The 21959-nt window shown below is 41.2% G+C and overlaps 2 long non-coding RNA genes across 5 annotated transcripts in view; one reads left to right on the top strand and one right to left on the bottom strand.

Moving 5' to 3' along the window:
* The window catches only part of LOC134163219 (uncharacterized), an 81624-nt gene that overhangs the window by 20151 nt on the left and 39514 nt on the right, over positions 1 to 21959 (top strand). The window contains exon 5 of one of the 4 annotated variants that reach the window (XR_009964630.1): positions 7293 to 8117. The exons of the other annotated variants lie outside the window; for them this stretch is intronic. This is a non-coding gene — a long non-coding RNA (uncharacterized LOC134163219). Of the gene's footprint in view, positions 1 to 7292; positions 8118 to 21959 lie in introns of those variants that run through there. 4 annotated transcript variants of the gene reach the window in all.
* LOC134163221 (uncharacterized) lies at positions 2910 to 10460 on the bottom strand. The gene is made up of 3 exons (XR_009964632.1): positions 9987 to 10460; positions 9133 to 9265; positions 2910 to 2982 (listed from the first exon to the last, which is right to left on the bottom strand). It is a non-coding gene; the product is annotated as an uncharacterized LOC134163221 (long non-coding RNA).

Below are 21959 nucleotides of genomic sequence, written 5' to 3'. Positions count from 1 at the left end.
GGGTAATCCCCTCCTCACCGTGATGCTATGTGGGCAATGATGACTGCTTCTCTGGGCTCTGTTTCTGCAGATGTTTCCTTTGTGAAAGTTCTGTGCATGGCAGTGCACAAAGGAAACCCACACAAATTTGTCCTGCAAATTAATCTTCTACACAAAGTCACCCTTGGAACTGAGCACTGAACTACTTAGGGCCTTGATCTCGTCAAGCCTTTGCTTGCAAATGGTTTTTACTTAGCTAATCTTCCTCAGGAAATCATTTTGAAAGCTCAGGACTTCAGTGCAGTCAAATAAAGCTGGTCTAGATCACAGGTTTGGTTTAGTAAGATTGCTGGCCATACAACTTATGGGAAACAGTTTCTTCACTATGCTGCTATCCACATCCTCTTTCCATTCCCTTCTGGTATCACTAACATGCTGGGTTTGCCAAGAGGAATTACTGGATATAGGCGCAACCCCGAAACTGAAGGGGGTGGCAGGAACCACCTTTAATTCAGAAGCAGAGTGTTGTGTTCAGTCAACAGCATTTGTCCTGTTAAATAAAAAAAAAACCAAAACACCCAAAACCAACCTGTTTTCCCTACCGCCCCCCAAAAAAAACAAAACCCAAAACACAAAAACAAACCCCAAAAAACCCACAACAAAACACACAGGATTTTTGGAATAATTACAAAAATATGAAAACTTTAAAGTTTAGTGTGTGGATTTTCTTCCTTTTTTAAGAAAGGAAATGTAGGTGTGTTTTGACCTGCTGGAAGCAGTCCAGCTTGAGGACAAAAGCTGGGATGGCTGTGTTCGCTTAAATTCACTCTCTTTTGGCTGGAAATTTTGAGCATGTCAGAAGGTTTAATTCCAAAATTCTTGTGAAAAAGAATGAATCTGTGTTTAAAAAAGAGCTGTGTATTTCCCAGCCCTGCAGAAAAAAGAAGCTGTTTCATTGGCATTTGCTAAAAAAAAAATAAAAATATAAAAAAAAAGTAAAAAATGACTGACAACAGGGTTCTATGAATGTTTATGTACGTGTGAAAAGCGTGGAGTACCCTGCTCATGCTCATACAGTTACACAAATGCATGTCTGCGTGTTTACATGCTTTATCACAGAACTAAGTAGTTAATAGTTCATACATAATCTGTATATAATACTGGAAAGTACTTTAGGAACAGCTTGAGAGGCATTTGTGAATTTATTCCCTTTTGCTACCTCCATTCTCATCAGATGTATTTCTACCAGTCAATTGGACTTTGCATAGTAAGAATGGCATAGAGTAAAACCAATGGAAGATCCAAGCTTTTTTTGCCATGCAACCACTGCACTGTAAATCTGTTGGTGTCCTTGCTAAAACGATGAGACAACTCTTGCCCTGTACTGATGGGTGTTTTAAACTATCAGGATGCATGAAATATGTATTTTCTTTTTTTAATCACAATTAATTTTCTGCAGATAAGTACATTTCACAACAGCAGTCTGCCCCCAGAGCCTCCGCTGGGGTGTGCTCCTGGTTTTAGCCACAAGTGCATGCATAGGCTGCAGCATAGGATAATGTTGTTGTATGAGCACCGTGTTTGATAATACCTCAGAATTGGCAGTGCAGTAAGCCTAGCTGTATGTTTTAGGTCACAAATGTTTCTTGTTTGAGAGGCATTTTCCCATTTCTCTGGGGTGGTGTAGTTCTGTTGGCCTGCGTAGGAGATAATGCCAGCACCGCTGATGTGTAGCATCTCACTGTTGAATGCCTCTGCTGTTCCATCCCTACTTGGTGGCTCATGTGCTGTTGCCTGTGCCCCTGCTGCAGTTGCTTCAACAGCATGATTCTGCTGGGATCAATATCCTGGCATCACAGGCAAACTTCCCTGTTGTGGCTGAGGGACCTGCATTAGCAGTAGCAAAAGCCACTTCTGCCTCCTGCTCTCACTAACAGGGTTTGAACTCTGGCATAAACAGGGCCTTAAACATGGTGAAAACCCCATATTACCAGCTAGCCCCTTTGCTTGGTGTGGGGCTCCTGGAGAGCAGGAGCAGTGTCCCTAGGCTGAGGGCTGTGCCAGCCTCAGGGCTCCCACTGCTGGGATGTCTAAGATACTAGCATGCCCCTGGGTGAACAGGAATGCAGAAGCCACATGGTTGATCTTCCTTCCCCCTAAGCCTGCATAACAAGATTGAAAAAGCATTTTAAAAAACTTGTTTTCTGTTCAAGAATTGGAGGCAGCTTACAGAAACTTGCCATTCAGTCTTAAATCTGTGCAAACCTGAAGAAATATTAGCCAGTTAAGTGTTTTAAAGCACATAAATATTTAATTGCTCCTCTAAGGATAGGCTGGTAGGGGAAGATGGAAAAAGTTTACCATATTCTTATTATTTTTGCCTGTAGGCTAAAGTCCAGCAAATCTTTCATGAGAGAGATAATTATGTGAGGATGGGACGGAGATGTGTTGTAGCACACATGAATGCTGACCTGGCTGCTCCCAGCAGCCGGTGGGGCTGGTGTGATGTTCAGAATTACATTTCCTTCCGGGAGGCTGGAGGAAGGGCTGAGAGATTGGGGTGGAGGCAGGAGGGGCTTCTTCAATTACAAACCCTCAATTTTCACATTGTTGAGCACTGAAGGAAATAGCTGATGCCAGTAAGAGATCAGAGACCAGTCTGGAGTCTCTGAGCATCTTCTCTCCCTCTCCATGCCAGAGCTTGCTGTTGCAAAACTCCTGATGGGAGGTGATGATATAATTTGCAGTCAGATAAGAATGTGCATATTTATGCAGGCTGTGGGAGGTGGGAGAAAGAGCCCTTGTGCGGGAAATGTAAGGTTATTTAAGAAACACAGTTTTTTGTCACTTTAATTGGACTTTTCATTGCAGATTTATTTTTAGCATTCACCAAGGGATTCCATGTGAATGAAGATTTTTCTTGATTTCTTGGGAGGGCAGGATGGTAGGAGAGCAGAGGAGAGTGAGGCTTTGGCAACATTTGCAGTACTTTGGTGATCTAAGCTAAAAGAAAGGGAATATAGCCTGACTCTATGAAGATGGGTAAGAGGGAAAAGGGGATGTGCAGAAAAGAAGTCATAAAAACCAAGAGGATGCAAAAAAATCTTTGCCTTGTCTTTAAATGTAGTGTTATGTTTTGGGGTTTGGTTTTTTTTTAGGTGTTTATTGTGTCTAAGCAGTAGACATGCCTGCCTGTGACTACAGAAACACACTTTGGATTACTTAAATTACAACAAAGGGGTCTGTTTTTATATGTAAAATTTGTGCCTGTATTTTTTGTGTGTGTGTGCGTGAGCCTTTTATTTCATTTAAAAGGAAGCCCTGTGAGGACTAGAAAAAGAGGAGGATACTCTCTCTTTATGAATACTAATAAGGAAATCAAGGGGGACAATGGCACTTCAAGTTTCATCTTTCTATTTCCTAGAGGCGCAAACTCTGCAAGTTGTCACCTTGGTGTATTCAGTGCCTCTTGAAGCACTAGACTCCTCTAGAGAGAATGTCAGCCCCAGCCCTGGGCAGTTTTGACAAACAGAGTATATATTGATACATGATAAAGTATGCTAGAAATCACCCCAGCGCTAAAGGCTACTATAGTTTTAATATCATCATTTGAATTAACAAGCATTCTGTGGAGAAATAATGAGCTTTCATTATTCAGAACATCATCCTTACCCCGGGAACTCAGAAACCATTAGCTCTTGAGAACTTAATGAAAAGATGATAAAGAATGTTTTAGATAAAAGTTTGAACGGGTGCACTTGGTAACTAAGGTAAAATATTAATGTTTCTCCCAGTGATGAATTGCTGTTGCTAAACTCGTGCTTGCTGAGGAGACAGAGGGATGTGTAGGTGTTCCCATGGGCAGTGGCTGGGATGGAGAGCTGCTGCCCACATCCTTTGGAGAAAAAGGCAGGAGAAGGGGAAAAGCTGGGTATTTGTATCTCCCCATCTTCCCCTGCAGGTGTTTTCCCAACATGGGACTGAAGCTAAAATCCTAATGCTGTTTCCTTTTTGGGATCCCCCTTTCTTATTCATTTATTTATTTATATATATTTTTTTTTTAATGATAGCCAATGCAATATAGCCATGAGAGAGTGGAAAGGGGTAGAATGAGCAAAAAGAACCACAGCAAAAAGTCCCTTCTTGAAGCTGCTGACCTGAGGCTCGATTTGGGCAGGTCTGAGGCGCTCAGGCCAAGCATGATTGCCATTTTGTGAAATTCCATATGGGTGGCTTGCTACATGTCTGCAATAAAAATCCCTGTTACAATAAATGAAGAAAGAAATATATAAAAGTTTAAATTTTATTGGGTGTAAAGCTCTTAAAGGACTGCTGTTCACAAAGAGTATAAAGATTGCTGAGTCTCAGTGTATGTACCCCTACCGAAACGTGTTAGTCCTGCTGTTTTCTTTCTTTAACTGTAGCAATTTGCTTTGTTGCTGTTCTATAATCCTTGCACTTTACCAGCACCAAGGGCCTACAGCCTGCTTCCACCTGTGGGTGGCTGGGAGAGGTTGTCTATCCTTCTGATGCAGGTGGAGAGGTGGTATGGGGACCCCCAAGGCTCCGATTGCCATGGAAGGGTTTGTTCTCGCTAACGAATGTGAGTAGGGGGAAGAGAAGGAAAACAAATGGGAATAAAATATCACATAAACTGTCTTAAGTCACAGTGTTTGCTGCTAACAGCTGCATTTAGGTAAATGCTGTTACCTCGAGAGGTGTTATCTTCTGGGGATCCTTATCATAATTTTGTTTTAAATCTGAACAGCTGTTGTTTAACTACCACAGACCACAATTTATCTACAGCTTGAGGCCATAAAGGTACCTTTATTACACTCTCTTTCCTTTTTTTTCCTTCCATTTGATTTAATTTCAGTGTGTCTGACACCAAAATGCTATATACAATTTGCATATTACAATATGCACACTGCAAATTCCATACACTGCTAAATGGGAAAATCGGAGCAGAATGGTAAATGGAGAAAGCTTGCAATGACAAATAAAAGAGGAAGATGAGCTCCCATGTTTCATTTACATGTAAAATATTCTGACAATAGTTGTTTCCCCAAGAACAAAGAGCTGGTTTTTCTAGGGTGACTGGTTTATGATGGCTGCAAGAAAAAAAAAAAAAGATTATTTTTGGCACTGGAACAGAAGCGTGCTTATCTGAATTGAGCCCTGGGGCTTGCCATATAATTGGAATAAAACTTAAGTCTTACTTAAGAAACTAACAAATATGGAAGCATGAACCATATCCAGAAGGAGCAGCCATGGTGTACTAGGATTGAAAATCACCTCTCTCCAGGCAAAGTCCTGTCTAAAAGTTGGAGTCCTCAAAAGGACTTCAGCAAAGCATAGTTTTGTATTGAGGCACCTGGTCTTTTGTAGCTGATCTCCAAAGTTTATTATGGGAAGCAGGGAGGAGAGGTGTTGCAGGTGTTGTGTGGTGAGCATGGGAAATGGTGGCTATTATAGGGGATCCTTCCAACCCTTACGTATCTAGGCCCAATGACTCAGATGATGTCTTCCAACCCTAGGTTACTGCTTCCAGCCCTGAAAAAGAATCTGTATATATAGATCTAAGTTTCTCACTGCCCTGCAGCAGAAGATGTGTACGACTCTTTCCTGTACATCTCATTTCCCTAAGGAAAAGGGGCCTTTGCCTCCAGAGCTGTTAGTACAGCAGCTTTCAGCAGCACAAAAATTGTGATAAGAAATATCCCCAAATGTGAATCTGGAGTAAGAATTTGAATTTGGATAGGCCTTAACACTTAACCCAAATCTCTAGAGTTTTGCTTTATGTTAGTTTTTCTTCAAAATAAATAACAGTAATAACACCTGAATTAATTATACATGTAATAGCTTGGTGACAGAAAATACACCTCTCCACCTTTACTCCCTTGTTTCCTTCACCCTATACGTGACTGTGAAAACTATATGTGTCCCTGGGAGTGGGGTGATTTTGTTGAACTGTTTTTCTAAGTGCAGACTACATTAATCTGTTGACACTTAAAAAAAAATTATACCATAACTCAGCTTCTCATTGACCTTTCATGCTCTAACATCCATCAAGTAATATGAGACTGTTTAGTTTGTTTTTCAAGGACAGAAAACCACCTGGTGGGGGAGAAAGTGGGCTGAAATGTATGTGACCACATAATAACTACCCCTTGATGACATTCTCAGATGCTGTTGCTGATCAAACTATGTTTGTCTCCTTGAAAATGCTTAAAATCAGCACAGGTAGAGTGGGTGGGCTTTGCTGTGATCCCAGAAGTCCCAAATTTCTTTTTATTCCTGAAATCTGTTTTAGCCAATTTAATCTCTCAGTTTAAGATACCCCATATCAGAAAACTAGAAGGAACTGAGATTTCTTTTTCCTCTTCCAGGAGGGGTAGCAGGAGAGGAAACACCTTAATGTAGTGGTAGACTTGTCAGCACAAAGTACTTGTGTCCTCATAGATATTATGCAGTGCTTCGTGTCTTGCAAAAGAACAGTGGAGGGATTTACTGAAGTACGTGCAGGTATGAACCAGTGGCTGATGTCTCTTGTATAATATTACTCCTGAAAGTACAACTCCACAAAGAATACTGTCTAGAATTACAGGGCAAGAGCAAGTCAACAGTTAATTGGCTGTGCTGTAATTACTTCTAGATGCATAATGTGCAATACTTATAGGACTTGTAGAAGTGGCATACGAATTTCATAGTGGTCTCCTGGTATTTTATCATGTGCAGAGGATTTTGGTAGTCTGTCTAGATCTTGGGATTAATGGCACTGTTATAATTTGTTCCTGCTCTGCTGTTTTAAAATAGTGTGTAGTTTTTTGTCTTCTCCTCCCCCCCCCATTTTTTTTTTTTTAAGTGAAGTCTGTCTTTCATTGTCCCATAAGCTAGAGGAAAAAAAATAAGACAGATGCTGTTCAAAGGCTTTGTCATTCTTTGTTAGCATGGAAGTCATTCCACTCGTTTTTTGTTTGCTTGGAGTGGCTTACGCTTCTGGTGGCATGCGGGAACCACACATAATGTGCTATGGTACCATAGCCCAGTGTTTTGCAGACCTAACAAGAGCACAGAAACTTTGTACAGAAGAACAGATGTGGTCTCTGAATTTCTGGTACCTGATTTTCCTGACCTTTAACCTTAGGGTGCATAAGATGTATTTTACTGAGTTTATGGAATTACCATTGTGGTCATACTGGGCAAAGATCTGAAATGCTGAAGAGCTGTGTGGGTGGCAATATGGATAAGTTCTTTAGAAACAAGGCCAGGCAGCAGTAAATTCTTGACCTGGCTGTGTCGCATGGTTTCAGCAGTCCCCAGAGCTGTGGCTCTTTGGACGTTATCCAAGCCTCTGAAGTCAACCATCATCTTTCCCACTGCAGCTGTGAAAAGCCTTTGCAATTTGGTGGCACAACTGGCACATTTCAGGGTTGCTGAAATCACACTTGGGGAAGTTAGGGGGGACTTCTGTGCATGTGAGGTTTGTGCATATTTGGCTCACTCATCTTGTGTGATGTGGATACAGAAGTTATTGTGAAGCTTTATTATATGGACTTTGGAGTCCCCAAAATGTCATTTGGATTTTACTTTATTAAATATGGAAATCATGTCAAAGGTAAATGTCAAGGGGCTATAAAATTACCCTTCTTATCTCCTGTACATTTATCAGTTGATAAATGGAAAGAAGCTGCTGCCAAAATAACTGTGAATGAATAATTTATAAATGACTGATGCATCGTGTATGTTGTTTCAGGCAGAAAACAGTAGGACATCAATAATCAAAAGAAGTTGGATTAATTTAGCAGTATTTTGCAGTTAATATTTTTATCTAAATGCTGCAGTCTGGGCCTTTGTCATCATGAGATCCTTTTTTTTTGTCACTAAGGACTGATCCACAGATCACTGAAATCAATAGGAGTCAGCTGTTTACTTCAGCAGGCTGTGATTCAAATTTATAATATGAATATATAGCTTTTTTCCTGCTTTCACAATGTTATGGATTTGAATTTCTTTAGCACTGTGTGCAGTACATGGAATAGAATTTGGTTCAGAAGCTTCCTCCCTCTGCACATCCCTGTGAGCTGCATGTCCCAGTCAAGAAATCTGGGTAACTCAATGGAACAAGGATGAGGGAAAAGTGGCTGCCAAAAGAAATATCTACCTAGTCTTATCTTTCAGATACTTCTTGTTTCTGTTCAAACAGGGAAAACTTCTTTCTTGCAACTTTGGTTTCAATGTAAAGCTGACTTTTTCTCAGCATGTATTTTTCACATGCCTACCGCCAAATAGATAACATTTTAAATATTTTCAGCACTGGCTGTTGTGAATAAGGTTAACTACTGAAGAGGTGAGCTAGATTCTTTCTTCCTGTTCTTTTCCATGTGATTTAAATATGGCCCATTTTGCCCATCACATGACTAGAGCTGCCAGAGATTGCCTCAAGCTAGTTTATGGCTTTAACTAAAGGTCATTTTAGGGGGGGAAAAATCCCACGGAGCAGGGGGAGGAGACAAATGCATTTAAAAAAAAATACATTTGAAAGTAGCTATTAAGCATTCGTTCTGAAGAATACAAATGAAAGAGAGAAGCTGACATTAGATTAGAATGGATCAGAGGAGAGAAATAAAAGCACCACCACTAATAATAAACTCTCTTCCTTCCTCCACACAGCACAATGCCTCACAAAAGAAAGGTGTGTAAAGCAATTGCCTGGATTTCGGGCTTCAGCTTTCTCTACCTGACCTAGATATCTGGCTAGCAGCTCAACACTGCAGAAAATGCCCTACTGCAAAACTCCTATCCCACTGGCTGCTAATAAGAGCAATTCTCACGTAGCACTACATCCATCCCCACAATGTAATTGGTCTGGCTCTCCCAGCTAGCCGCCACTCCTCCTGAAGGCCCACACTGTGAAGAGAAATCCCAGACCTCCTGAGGGCTGAGGGGCTCCAAAGCTGTGCTATGTTATCAACAGCTACATGGTTAGCTAACTGCTGTGACTAAATAGAGATTGGGAAGCACTGCAGGCAAGGGATGAAAAGTGATGCCCTCCCATAGCACAATGCTGATATGCAGAATTGGCCAAAACAACAAAACTTCACAGACAGTGCAGCAGAAGGCATTGGCTCTCTTGTTTGGGCATTTTATTACCTGGAGCAAAATGTGCAGAGAAGGGAGATAATGAAGTAGTTGACTAATTCAGTGTGATCCAGCTGGCTAAGCCAGAGGGGCTGCAGAGCAGGAAAAGCTACAGAACTCACTGCTAGCCATTTTCCCTTGATACCTGTGAAGCCAAAACAAAGAAGTGCAGAGATCAAAAAGCAGAGCAATATCAATATCGGAAAAGGGGAGAGTCACAACAAAAGGGGAGGAGAAAACTCTAGGATTGCCCCCCCCTTCTGCTTTCTATCTAGTGGCAGGGGGAAGAAGAGATGTTATTTTTGTTTGCCTGGTGCCAACTTGTAATCTGAGAAATCCACCAGATTCCCAAATGCTTAGAATCCTGTGTGCCACAATACTCAATGCTAGCTTATTTTATTTTTAATTTTATCTACTGTTTGTGCTTGGGGGGTAGGAAAGACAGGTTTTGCAATGTAGGCACATGCATGGTAGTGCCTTCAAAAATGCATATCCCCCCTTTTCTGCAGCCTAAAAGGCTAGATAAATGATACAATTCTTATCCAGAGGGAAATTAGAAAATGTAAAGTGTGTAAATTCCTCCCCCCAGCTCCTAGGCATTGCTGTGCTTTTGCTGCTGCCTGTATGGTATGGTTTTTGTTTGCCTTTTTTCCTCTGTCTATGCTGCTAAGTACACAAGACTCACTGCTCCCTCCATCTCTTCTCCTTTCCTGCCTGCTTCCTACAATCTTCCTACAGAGTGCAGAGCAATCCCAGCTGTACTAACAAGCTGTTCCCCAGATTAGAGTGTAATGTTTGTAAAAAGCTGGCAGTAAGTAAAAGGCAGTTACTATATGTAATTAAATATACAAGGCCAAACTTCGTACCTGATGTAACATTGATGTGATGCCTTGAAAAGAAATGGAGAAATACATACCTCCACCAAGGCTGAATTTAGCCCATGCTGCTCATCATGGCTGCCAGGGAGTGAATCACTGCTGACCAGTCTGCCTGCCAGCCACTGTTCGTACCACTTATTTTAATAGGAGACAGGCAGACACTATGCATCATTCCGAGATGAGCATCACAAACACGCTTTGCAGGGAAGGAGACTACAGCAGACTGCCAGCGCTCTTCCAGTGCCAATTACAGTGATGTTTAATCGTAAAAGCAGATTCATTAAAATGGGATCAGAGCCAAGGCGTTTGTGATTTGGAGGCTTGTGCTAACTTTTGATAGCCATCATCGGGGGCAGCTGATGTGACATCACCCTACAACTCTATGTGACTCGTATTTTTAATGGACCACATGCCTTCGCATGATAATTTTGCTGCTAGAGTTAGCTTGGCGTTAGCTCAAGAGACAAATGCCAGCAACCAAATCTGAAGATGTGTTGGGAGTTTGCAGTTGTCATGGAAATCAGGGGCGACTGCTGGTGCTTACCTCCTCTGTAAATGGAAGTCCACATTTGCTCCCTTCAGCTTGGAAGCTGACAAAAAGGGCTAGGTGAGATGGTCCCTCTCTCACAGCGTCACTTTGAAGATAAAGGGGAAGCTCCTTTTGTGCTTATACATAAGATTTTCAGAAACATTTTTCCCTAGGAAAATACTCTTAACATTGGAAAAATACACTTCCCTCTCACCTGGCCCAGTCTTTCCATGTGGTAGTTTTGTGACCAAAAAATGCCTGAAGACACCTTGCAAAGGGTTCTCTTGGGTGTTAGCAGTGAAGGGACAAACATGAAGTGCTGACTTATGATCTGGCTCTGTTGTTGTGGTACAGTTGGGATTTCACTGTAGGCACTGTGAGGCACTCGGCTTATTTTGAATGGGAGCAGTCTGTGCTCATCATGAGTTACATGGAGGTTACATGGTGTATGTCACCTAAACAAGAATATCCACATGATGCAGATTAGCAGCTGCTCATAAATAACTCATGAGTTCAAAGAGTCATTACAACCTGCCCAGGCCACCTCTTGTATCAATACAGCTATCGATAATGGTGATGAAAATTATTCAGACAAAGCCTCTTAAGGCACTACTGGATTTAGCAGTGCAGGGAGAACAGGAAGGTACTTGTCCGTGGAGGAATGATAACCTGGAGCTATGTTGTGTTTAGGAAGAAAATAAAAGGCAAAAAGCTTGTACTCCTGCTGCTGACAAACTGGCCATGATGCTGACTGAAGAATATATATGTATGCATATGTGTACGTTACAGTATCTCTCTGTTGGTGTTGTGTGCTGTATTGTTACAGCTGATGAGCTATAACCTCATGAAGACATCATGGGTCAGAGTAGTGGCCTACTGGGATAGAGCTGCATGATCATCACGATCTCTCCTGTACTTTGAATGCTTGGCTTCAGCCTTCACATTATTCTGTTTAGGAATGTGATTGGGAATCATATATTTAAAACCATAGCTCTGATATAATAAGTCTTTAATAAAATGTGTAAGTAGGAACTGGTTGGGCAGATCATGGAAACTGCTGTCAAGATCGTGTCTGGCTTGGTTGTCCCAGGTACCAATGAGGACCCAGGTAGCTGCTCAACTCATAGAAATGTTCAAGAGAATGAGATACGTATGTGCTGTAAAGCTCAGTGTTGTATGCAGTCATTTGGGTAACTTAAACCCCAGATTACATCATACTTAAATCATCTTTTGCGAGCAGTAGGGACACTTAGATTTCCTTAAGCCCATTAAGACATCTCTGTCTATTGGGATGATTTTATACCAAGGTTAAGATAGAAGTTTGAGATCAGCTTTTATAAAGGCTTTTCTTTTTTTCTGTATTTCCAAATATTTTTTATTTATTTTTTATTTTTCGTAGCTTGTTGAGATAATATCTATCCCCTATTTTAAGGAGGATTGAAAGTCAGAACATAGCAGCTGGAATCAGTTGGTAAAATGATGGAGTTGACAAAGGGAGAAACTGTGTTGCCAGCCTCCTACCTGAGCACAGCTTTTTTTACTGTCCCTCGTAAGTTGCAAGCATGGACAGCCCCAGCATATACAACTTGCTGGAAGGGTTGTTTCAGAGATGTGGTTTCCAGCTGCCCCTAAACATTGTGTAACTGCTTCTTTGTTGCAGGAAAATATGCCAGAGTGCTGCGAGAACAAAAATCTATTGAGGATGATGCCACGTTTGTCATAGGAAACAAGCCTGGCTCTGGTTAGCCTTGCTTGCTCTTATGGGTGAGATTTTTCCTTTCAGATTGTGTGAACTGGTGCCAAACCCTAGCTTGGCACCCAAAGAGATGGTGGGGAGAGTGAAGAGGAACTGCTGGCCACAGTGGCCACGTGTGCCTGGGTCACCTGAGGACTCACTGAGGTCAGGCAGGCATCAATTCGATCAAATCTGTGCACCCTGCCTCGTGCCTCTAAATGTTACACTCATGTAAATAACTCACAGGTCAGTTGTTTTTCTATTTTGAGTGTGCGGCAAACCAGGCTGAGGCAGCTTGTAAAACGAGTGAGTAATTTCTAGGTTTTTTCTTTCCACTCCTCCCCCTGCTGCTCTCCCTGAAGGTGGTCACGGGGCAGTCTTACCCTGGTGACTGGGCATCAGCAGGCTGAGGAAACAGCAAACCATTGTTTGTGCCTGTGCAGGCCTGGTGGAGGCTGTATTTCTGTATGGGTTATGTTTTGGGTTCTAGGGGGCAAGGTGATATTCCCGTGTGCATCTTTTGGTCAGGGAAGTTTTCTGGAAGGAGGGGCCACTGCTGTGGTGCTGGCTGAGGTGGCCACAATTGCTCCAAGGGAGGAGAGGGGCAGGAGTAGGGATGGAGGGCAGTGTTGCCACATGCAGAGAGCTTGCTTGCCTCACTGCTTCTGCCATTGCTGCAGCCACTGCCTGCAAAGTTTGTACTCTTTGCTGGAGGGGTGGTGGGACACCCGTGCTTTGGCAGAGGACTCCAGCTGCATCTCTGCAGCAGAAGGGAAAAGCAATGGAGGGGGGGAAGAGAGTGTCAGAGCTAATTCCTAGGAGCGCATGCACCACCAATTTAGATGTTTCCTCCCTTCACCGTAACCTTATGTCTTCCAGCCATGACTGCGCGCTTGCATTAATTACTCCTTGCTCCCTAGATGCGTTCATTTCAAGCTACCTCTAGGGTTCAGAGTGCAGAAACCGACTGACCAAGGTTGAAAGCAATTAACAAACAGGTTGTTTTAAATTAACAGCTCTTTTAACCAGCTGTCCAGAACTGCTTTTTTTTTTTCTACAGCAAAATTAGCAGGGCAATGCACCTCAGTGAAAAGATGGATTGGAGTTTCTTCTGTTACTGTGCTGCCTTTTTACTTTTTTTAAACTAGTGCCAGTTTAACACTAAGCACTTTCAGCTTGGATTTTAAAGCAGTGTTGAAATACACTGAGTGAGTAAATGAATTGTAAATGGCATAGGGTATTGAGAAAGAGCAGTCCTTTTAGCTTCCATTAGATATCTTGCACTGCACCACAATGGGTTTGCTTGTGAATGACATATTGAGATGCCAGTGCTTTCTTGTGAGGGTTGTTTTTTTTCTTTTTCTGTATTGTCATCCCTCTTCACACAGATGCTTTGTTGCATGGACCCTCACTGACTTTATGGCTTCATCAGGAACTGGTTTTGTGGGCAAAAGCAGGCTCAGCCTATACCCTGAGCCCAGCCAGAAGCCATGAGGACAGTATGGTACAAAGCCCAAGCTCACAGGCTTTGATTCCTGTAAGAACTTATTAGCTTGGCCTTGGTGCTCTAATGACTCGTCAGCAGAGAGCATGAACTGATCAAGCTGTCTTCAAAAACCTGGGAGGCAGAAACAGCACTGTAAGCCCCATAATACCACTAGAGATCATGTATTTTCTGTGGGTTTTAATGCTAGGACTACCCTATCTCTAAAGATGTTATGAGGAGGACCTTACAGTGATGGTCTTGAGGCACTTTGCCAAAATATGTGGGTCTTAGGTGTCCACCTTGACTCAATAATATGCTTTCTTATGAGGCTTTAAGCTTCTAAACCCTGCTGTGTCAGGCTTCATTTGGCAGTAGGGTAATACAAGCTCATCCTCACTGATCTCAACCTTGAGAAATGTTGCCTAAGAGTTTAGTCCAGGTCTACCTCTTGAAGGAAAATTAAGTTCTTCTAAAGTCTCTTTTTGCCATCTAAATAAGTTTTCTTCCCCTTTGGTGCATCTGCTCTTCAGAGACTTTCACATTGTTGTGCTTTTCTTAGCCACCATATTAGCCAGAAAAAATTCTCAGGTGCAGCTGGACATTCACATGTGAGAGCAGTTCTGAAAATAATTGCCCCATCAATGTTAGCACCCTTCCAAGTCAGATTTGGTAATTCTCAAAGTCAGTCCCTGCTACTTTCAGGGCAAAAGTGAGCAGGTTTGCTTAGCCTACCCTCAACAATTAATTATTTTGTCTCTGCTTCTTAAATTGCACTATCTGCTTTGCAAAAGAATGTCTGCTTTTTTTTTCATTTTGTCAGCTTTTCATCTTCCCTGGTTAGTTCTGCTAGCCCTCCAAGCTATTATGTGGCTGTTTTGTATGAACTCCCTCCAAACTGCCATTAGTTTTTGTTTACACAAAACCCAGAACTGAGCATGTTTTTTTTCCATAGTAGACTGCACCCGATCAATATAGATAAAAACCATTACTTCCCTGTTACTAGCTGTCTCTGCATATGCAGCCTAAAATTGTGGTGACCTTTTTTGCTGTCAGACTGCATTGTGGACTCACGTCTAATTTACTATCTGCTACTGACCCTCAGTCTCTCCTACCGATTGCTGCTTTCTAGCTTTGTGTGGGTTGGAGGTTTTTATTTTCATAAAAAAAGAAAATTATATTTTTGCTAAGTTGAATTTCATCTTGCAGTTTTTCTGCTTATAGGTTCAGTCTCTCCACATCTCAGCTCTCTCTGTCCTTACTAGATTCCTTACTCTTGTAGTCTCTGTAAATCTAATTCAAACAATCTGCAGCCTTTTAACATGATTCCATGCAGAAGAAGAGAGGTTTCACTGCCCTACATATATTATTTTGTTGCTTCTTGTTTGTATCTATTTCATATATATATATATATCATTAGTATAGTTAGCAAGTGCTGATAAATGGAAGCTGAGTGACAAGTTGTTTATGGAGAGGTGACTCTGAGAGTTATTGGCTCTGTGATGACTGAATCCCTTTGAATGGATGAAATCACCTGTAGCACTGTAGAAGAGGAGATGAGCAGGGCAGCATGTTGGAGAAATGCTGTGGGATGTAAATCCCAGTGGTCTGGCACCCAACTACAAAGAGGTGCCAAAAGACAAATGTGAAAACAATGTGAAAAGACAGGGAAGTGTGGAGCAGCTCAAAATGACAAAGAGAATTTTTAAGTAAATGGAGAAGTCCTTCTATGTGATGTGTGTTCTTAATTGAGCATTTGCTGACATGGTACCTACTTCAAGGTGAAGACAGCACAATGTGTGTTTTTAATGTGCGGCAAATGCACCCATCTTGTTGATGTGCTTCTACTGATTTAACTGGCTTCTGTGTCAACTAGACTTTATCATGCTTTCCATAGCACAGCCTCTCTTCTATAGGGAAGGCAAGGGTGGTACCATGGGATATGAGGTATCCTGATTTCCTTTCCAGAAAGTCCACAAGCAAAAGGAATTTTTTTTCACCATCTCTTTGCTCAGAAAAGGATGTCTTTGCCTGAATGAGTAAAACAGGCTTTGAATATATAGGTTTTTGAACCCTGCATGCATACTCCATAGGGAAGTTCAAGGAGATGTTAAAGTCTAAGTCAGTTATGGGGAAGGAGGGGAAAATCTTCTCTAAATAACAGTGATCTGAAATAATTGGAATTCCCCACAGCTCTAGTGATATGCAATGTATGTTTAAACATGGGTATCAAGCTGAAAGAAACTATGGCTTGGAAGTTTTAATTCAGTGGTTTAACAAATGCTGAATGTTCTTGGATTTCTTGGCAGTGCTCAGATTAAAAAATGTTGTCTGAGCTAGAAAAAAAGAAAATTGACCTCATCCTGTTGATTTTGGGGAAGCTATGGTCATTGTATGACAGCTCAGGATCTGGTTGTAAGAGTGCAAATTACTCTGGCTTTATGCTTGACATGTCAGTTTTGCTATTCATCTGCCTGCTATTAAGGTCAGTGGTACTAAACTGCAGGGTCTGTGGCCAGTACAGTAGCTCCAGTACAGTAGCTTCAGCAGTAACACTGTATAACAGATGTTTATGTGAAACATGCTCACGCTATCGATTAGTCAGGGTTTGCTTCTCTGGCCTTTTTCATATTTTCACCATTGTGCAAATTTGACAAGCAGAGCTAAAACAAAAAGAACAAGAAAGGTGTTATTAAAAGCATGATAAATCAGTTACAAAGGGAAAGGTATTGTCAGAAAAACAGGTTTTAAATGTTCACCAGAAATCCCATATGATGTGAAGAGAGGATTGTGATCTCAGATATATAAAACTGATTGTTAACAGGTCAAGATATCTGCTTATCAGTGCCTTCTGAATTGTTAAAGCTTGTTATCCTACTTCACAAAATATGAAGGGCCCCATAGAGCAGCATGTAGTGAGCACAATATATATATCCCAACGGTCTTAAGCTCAACAATTGGAGAACAGGTATGGTGAGCTACTGTTCCAGTTATTTCTTTTCATCTTCACTAAAGATATTTGGGACTAACTCTATCTCAGGTGTAATCTATATAACCTATATTTACCAGATGTAACCCTATAAACACTTTATGCACCTGAAGAGTCTTGAAAGATGTCTATCCCATCTTCTTTTGTCCCATCTTCTTGATCTGTGACAATTTAATGGATTAATGGAGATGTTTACCCTTGTGTGTCAGGGAGCCTAATGAGAGACATAATGTGCAATCAGGCAGAACCAAGATAGCGCTGTGAAACTTCATGTCAACTGCTGGGTTATTGCCCAATCCAGTGCCTAGCTAGCATCTTCCTGCTTTCCCCAGCTCTTTTCAGATCATGTTTGAACAGAGACAAGATACTTCTGCGCAAGCTTTGGGGGGGGTGGGAGGGGGAGGGGGGTAAGAAGCAAATTGGAAGGTACTTTTTCTGGAAAGAAATTTCAAATACTTTCTTCCTGTTTGTAGGATGATATATGTGACTACAGTTTGTGGTGTCCCAGCTTTGTTAATGGGGACCCCAAGGCAGTAAATACAATGAATATTTCTAAAAGGCAAGGTTCATATAACATGGCCTGGTTGTGATCTCATTTACTCCTTAAATTCTTGGAGGTTGCTGATTTACTCTGGAGTAAATGGTAGCAGAATTAATTCCAGCTGTTTATGGGATACACAATGAGGTATAAAGTCACAAATGTCTGAATGAGAGATTTTGGTTACTGAAACTGTGCTTTGTGCATGACTGATTATGGACATTGTCCTTCACAGCCTGTGACTGGGAGGGTGCAAGATCCATTTCCATGTGAAGTGTGTGACTTGTGCCAAATTATTACAGATAGATTTATGATACAGACAAGAGACTGAAAGGAAACAGTATGTCAGAAATGAATTAGAAGTCAAGAAGGAAAAAGAAATGTAAAACACTTGGGCAGCCTGTATCTTTTTAATATTTTAAATAGGAAATCATATTTCATTTGCTCAGGTCTTTGGTCTAGGGAAGGTACTTAAACCAATTCTTAAATTTAACATGGGCACATAGGTACTTTTCTCTAGCGCTTTCCTGGGATTGGGTTTAAGATTTCATGGAAATGGTGGCAGCAGTATGCTTGGATGGGTTTGGTTTTTTTATCATTTACAAACAGCAGTTATTAGGGCATAATCCATACTGCTTTCGTCTCTTGTATTATTTAAACACTTGGAAAGTGCTTCAGCTAGAAGCTTTATTTTGTAGGGTAATTACATGGCTTGTACTACTGACAAGAACAGAGATGGGCAGAATATCTGATTGCGTTAAGAGTAAAACTTCCTTGCAGGTGCTGATATCTGTGTGTGTGAGTATTAGGCAGGTTGAGTTTCATTGTCCTGGATAATTGTGCGAAACTGAATTTCAAGCTGGCGTGCTTCAATGTTTTTGTAAGATGGAGCACGTCTTCCTAGTTGTTGCATATAAGGAGCTAAAGGAACCAATTCTGCACAGTTGAAGCCACTCAAATACTTTTTTTTTTTTTCCCTTAAAACATAAACCAAAATGCAAACAATAGTGAAGATCTATCGTGAAGAAGGCTACCAAGGGAAAATCAGCTTTTCTTTAAAATTTAGTTTTTGCAGTAAATTTTACTGTGGTCCTTTTACTAATGGAAATCATATGCCTATACCAAAAATAGGGAAAGGTATTTCATCTTGCATGTTCTAGTTAATTTTATTTATGACCTCTGTTAGAGATATTCAGACCCTTTTTCCTAATCTAAATGTGTAGCTTCAATTTCATACCAATAATATTCACTTGCCATATTTGTGACAAATTGCAATCAACAGAACTCAAGAATGTGTTCTGGGAGTTGTGGATGTGAGCAGGTCTCTTTCTCTCTGAAGTTCTCCCTTGCATCACCCCAGATCAGTCCCACTGGGTAAAGAGGTCTGGGAACTAGCCCAGAACTACCTAACCACTGACCTACTGGCCAGGACGCACCAGCTTACTGGTTTGCCTGTTGTCAGAAAGAGAGGGTTATGGCTGAATTTGGACTCAGTGGAAACATTAATCTGAGTCTTTCCCTCCTGTCCAGCCCTTACATCTTACAAAACGTGTAGGAATGTAATGATTCCTGAGACATCAGCTTCTCTTCTGGATTTGGTGTAAGTGGCTTAATGTATAGATGGGGGAATGAGAAAAGATTTAGTAGATAAAGTGACCCATTTTTTTCTTAAAGAAAACAGATGGATTATTCCCCCCCCCCCCCCAAGCTTGGTGTGCTAAGAAAGTAGTGATGATAAAAATGCTAAAAGTTATCACTCCTGTTTATTCACTGTAAATGATTCTCCCAACTTAAGTCAGAACATAATGCGCTTGACCGACTGCACCTCGCACGCTGCGCTGCTCTGAGTGGAAATAGACTTGCAGGAGATGTTCTGCTTTCCCAGTTTCGTTTTCTCTTCTAAGTGCATGCCTTTGTTAAATCTAGGAACAGCTGTAGACTTTTTGCAAAGGATCATAAGAAGTTAGGGTTTGCAGAGGCCAATTAGTTCTGCTCCAACTCTCTGCCAGTGCAGAGTTGTAGTATACAGAGTAATTTCTAGTGCTTTGTCTAGCTAATTTTTAACATGGGCATGTAGTGTTTTCACAGTTGAACAGAAGTATTTTTTCTTTTCTCCCTGATGTTCAGCCTAAAATATTTTTTCTTGCTTTCATCCCATGACCCCTTGTTACACTGCCATGTACCACACTCGGCAGCTTGATTTGCTTTTTGGTGTTCACAGCATGTAGGTGCATGTGGAAGGTTGTTGTATTTTGGCTGTGTAGTGTTTCTTTTTAGAAAAGGGAAGTCAGAAATACACACCATTGAACCCCTACCATGTGCTATGCAATCAGTTACAGTGCTTGGAGGAGCACTGGTGGCAGACTTTGAAGGCTTAACAAGTCACTTTGTTGCAATGAGCTGCTTTTTTTTTTTCCCCCCTCATGTATTATTCCATGTTCTCCTCACCCCCGTGCTCACAGTAGGAGCCAGCCTTTTTTTTAGCCTCTCCTTATTTGAATTCTTTCTCTTTTAGCTACCCAACTCCATAATAAACTGTAACAAGGCAAAGACGTACACATAGTAAATCGCTTCTTTTGGCAGAGGAGGAAAGTTTGTGCTTTCTTTTATAATCCTCTTTACGTATTCCAAATTAATTTGTTTCCACAGCTTTTCTCCTTTGTATGTTGTTTTAAAAAATGAAGCTATTGTCTGTTACCCTGGAAAACTGCTGTCCCGTACACACTGTGCTGAAGATACCTGCTCAGCCTTGCATAATATGCCTGCTTTTATCAATGTCATTGCCTCTACTTTTTGTTAAAGGGATATTGTCATATCAAATTTGGCCAAAACCTAGCCTCCAAGTTCCTGTGAGACACAGGAGTTGTGGATTTTGGTGGGGTGAGGTGGGTTTTTTTTTTGTTGTTGGTTTTGGTGGTGTTCTTTAATTTTTTTGTTTTTATTTTTTTTAATATAATTTGGTAGAAACAGTGTATGTAATTTCTAGTAGTTATTTTAAACAAATGCTACAAATAGAAATTCCTCTTTTAACATTGACCTATTGCACTGTCAAATATCTATCTGAAGATGATAAACACGACTGATTAGCCTGACTGTTTAACAGAAAATATCAATGGAAAAGAAACAAAACATGTTTATAAAAGTATGCTGTCTTCCCTCATACTGGCCAAAATACATTTTCCTAAGCAGCTTTATCACTCATTTATATTGCTCATTAGGAAAGATATGACAGTTGCAGTTTTACTGCCTTTACTGTGGTCTGGAAATCTTGTTTAACTCCAGACCACTGGGTAATCCTTACAAAAGATATGCAAATGCTCCCTTTCATGAAACAATTCAGCTGATGCACGGCAAAATTTCACCTAAAGTACCAGTTATCTTGGACATTACTAAACTATTTTTGAATGTCTTGAATTTCTGCAATCTGTAGAAATCTGCTTCCTGCTCGAATGCAGCATACTTCATTTGCATAACCTGATGCTGTAAACCTGAAGTTTAGCTTGTATCATCGCAAACACAACCAGTTTGTGAACACCATCTGCATACGGGTGTGCCCCCTTTATGCTGCTGATGTTCCTGGCTGTTTTGAGATCAGCTGAGCTCAAGTGTCAAACTGGCCATAAAGCTTGACCTGTTGATATTAGATAGGTGTGGAGAGCCTGCTACAGCTGTTCTTATCTACTGTGTTTTCTCAGCACTTCACATTAGTAAGCTCTTAAGAAATAAAATTATTATTGTGATTCCTATTTTATTTGTAGAAAATCAAGGTACAGTGTAAAGATATATCATACTTTCAAAGTTGGTGGCCAGGCCAGGAATAGCACATGATGCTGTGGAATTCAGGTCTGTTATTAGGTGCAAAAGAGCATGCAGGCTTGCTTTTACAACTATAAAAGGGTAAAGAGAGAGAGAGGACTTCAAGTCTGGGAGGAAGTTGAATCCTGACATGGTGCTTACACTGCACACCTCTTGCAATGCTGGCCAGGCATACCCTCAGCTGATGGAGCAGTTATAAATTTCACCAGGTCGTCAAAGCATTTTCCCTTACTGATTGGCATAATTTCTCTCTTGTCCAGGTTGAACAGCAGCCAGCTGGCCTTCTTCCAGAAACCAATTTCTGCCAGACATTGTTTTAGGTTGCCAGCAGCTGTGTCTGAGTCAGGAATAAAGGAGATAGAGCTGGGTGTCATCAGTGTGCTGATGGTAGTGCAGTGTGTACTGCTTCTTAGATGCCCTGCAGCAGCTGATGAGCCAGAGAGGTGGGTGGAAGTGAACCCCGTAGGAAAATCTGAGGATGTGCAGTTGCCCAGCAAAATATTTGACAGAGCATTTGATCTCACATGGAGAAGGGGGGGGAATGTCTGGAATTTGTTTCTATAGGTTTTTGTGCTTATTAGTGTGTAAATCTCACAGTGAGCAGGTTGTTCTAGGCAGTGTTCTCACTCGGACAGAATAAATCCTTGTGACCTGGGTAGTGAGTGATGCTGGTGCTGCTCAGGCAGCAGAATGTAAAGCATTTTGACCTGTTTTCTGAAACACCCCCAGCTTTGGCAGCCTTTTGTCAAGCACATTACAAGCACATTTTAGGCCCTGAAGGATATTTAGTAAGTGAAGAAATTTAGGTATGCAAATGCATAGTTTCATACTATAGGTTTAGCCTGTGATATGGATGTCTCCACTTTAACAT

The sequence above is a fragment of the Pezoporus occidentalis genome, unplaced genomic scaffold (genome assembly GCF_034315485.1).
Source record: "Pezoporus occidentalis ecotype Australia unplaced genomic scaffold, CSIRO_AGI_Poc_V1 ctg2, whole genome shotgun sequence".
Taxonomy (NCBI): Eukaryota; Metazoa; Chordata; class Aves; order Psittaciformes; family Psittacidae; genus Pezoporus; species Pezoporus occidentalis.
The sequence above is the reverse complement of the archived record's forward strand: the minus strand, read 5'-3'. Positions and strand labels throughout refer to the sequence as shown.